Source organism: Gavialis gangeticus, unplaced genomic scaffold (genome assembly GCF_001723915.1).
Source record: "Gavialis gangeticus isolate Ggan-Ray unplaced genomic scaffold, GavGan_comp1, whole genome shotgun sequence".
In the NCBI taxonomy this organism is placed as follows: domain Eukaryota; kingdom Metazoa; phylum Chordata; order Crocodylia; family Gavialidae; genus Gavialis; species Gavialis gangeticus.
In genome coordinates this window covers 16,154,472-16,156,248 of record NW_017729030.1, presented here as the reverse complement: position 1 = coordinate 16,156,248, position 1,777 = coordinate 16,154,472, and positions in this window count along the sequence as shown.

Here is a 1,777-nt window from a genome sequence, read left to right as displayed (position 1 = left end):
CCGAGTCTGTGATTGAAGGGGAGAGAATTTTAACTTATTTTCACTGAAAGAGTAAGGTCAGTGATTGTATTATGGTATCATCTAGAGCAGGGATTCTTAACCAGTGTACTGTGGTATCCTAAGGTGCCTTGAGATCCTTTCAAGACTGCCACAGGGTACCGCAAAATGTTAGCACTGTTCAGTGTGCAAACATGATTCACAAGATAAACCCAAGATTTCAAATAGGAATCCATAGTGTAAAAGCATGTTGTTCTGACCTTCCTAAGTTCTTTGCAACATAAGAATAGTTTTATTATTTTTCTATAGTCAAAAAATGGGAGACATCTAAGAGCTGGCATTTTTCAAGGGTTGTCTTGAATCTAAAAAGGTTGAGAACCACTGATCTAGAAGTTCCAACCAAAACCATGGCACTAAATGTGGACAAACGCATAGAGGCAGTCTGCCCCAGAGAGCTTACAGCTTGAATGGACGAGACAGAAATGATGGAAGAAAGGGAATGGTCTAAGAGGAAGTAAAGCATTTAACCAGGACAATTTTGATCAAATGACAGCTTTTGCAATAGAAGAGTTGAGCTGAAACTGGGTTTCCCTAATTTACATGTTCGACAGCAAAAGTCTAAATAACTACCACACCTCTGTAATATTCAGTTCCCACATTGGATATATGGTTTGCAGCAATATGCCTGTTGAAACATGAGCAACTATGCTCTTGCATAGAGATGGAGCAGCTATATAGAATGTCTGCATAAGAGAATCTGGCCCTTATTATCTGTTGCTACATAAGAAAACTCCACTGTATTTTCCTTCCTCTTCTGAACTACTAAGGCATGAAATCAAATGTCATGTTAAAATAGTAACTCTGTGTTTGTAAGTGGCTTTTCTTTTCTGGCTTCCTGATTTTTAAATTCTCAGCCTTTAGAAACAAGCATCCGAGCAGACTGTGACTTAATATGTTTGTTTCTTACAATAACTTACTTGTGAATTATAGAATAGATTTTTTTCTATCTAAAAAGGCTATAATATATTAATATTATTTAAAGGAGCCTGTCGAAGTAACATACCTTTTACACTGCTATATAAAAAGTATTTTAAAGTGTTTATCTTTCATCTCTCAGCCTGTCACTACTGTATGTCAGTGTTTTTAGGGTGTGAGACCCACAGCAGGGAATAGCACAAATATAACTAAGGGGAGAAGGGAACCCTGATATTTTAAATAATAAATACTTATTCCTCTGCAGAACAGACCTGTAGGATATTGTTTGCACTCGCACAGTAGATGTATCAGGCAGGAGGGTTTCTGAGATGACAAATGTGTAATTCTGCCATAGTTTTATAGAAAAGAGTTGGAGTGAAACTTAACCATGATCAGTATCTCTTGCCACCCCAGCAAGATCTAAACCAGGGGTTTTCTAAACCAGCAATTATTTTGGTTGGTGGGCCACTAAATGAAGTTTGGTGAGGTTTGCCAGAAGGGCTGCACACACAAAATCTTTCAGAAGACATAATTTTAGCATATTATAGCTGAAAAACAAATCATATACTAAATAGCTAATATTTACTGTAACATTTACATTTTATATCAAAATATATTTTTGTCCTGATTTATGTTTTTTGAGTAGTGTATATAAAGGTGATTACATAATAGCTCAAAATAAAGCTTTACTCTTGTATATTGTGTGGGGGTTGTGGGTGCATGTGTGTGGAAGGGTAGGCGTGTAGGGGTGGGTTTGTGGGTCTGCCCACATGCTAGGTCCTGGGAGCCAGCTAGGGGCGGGGGG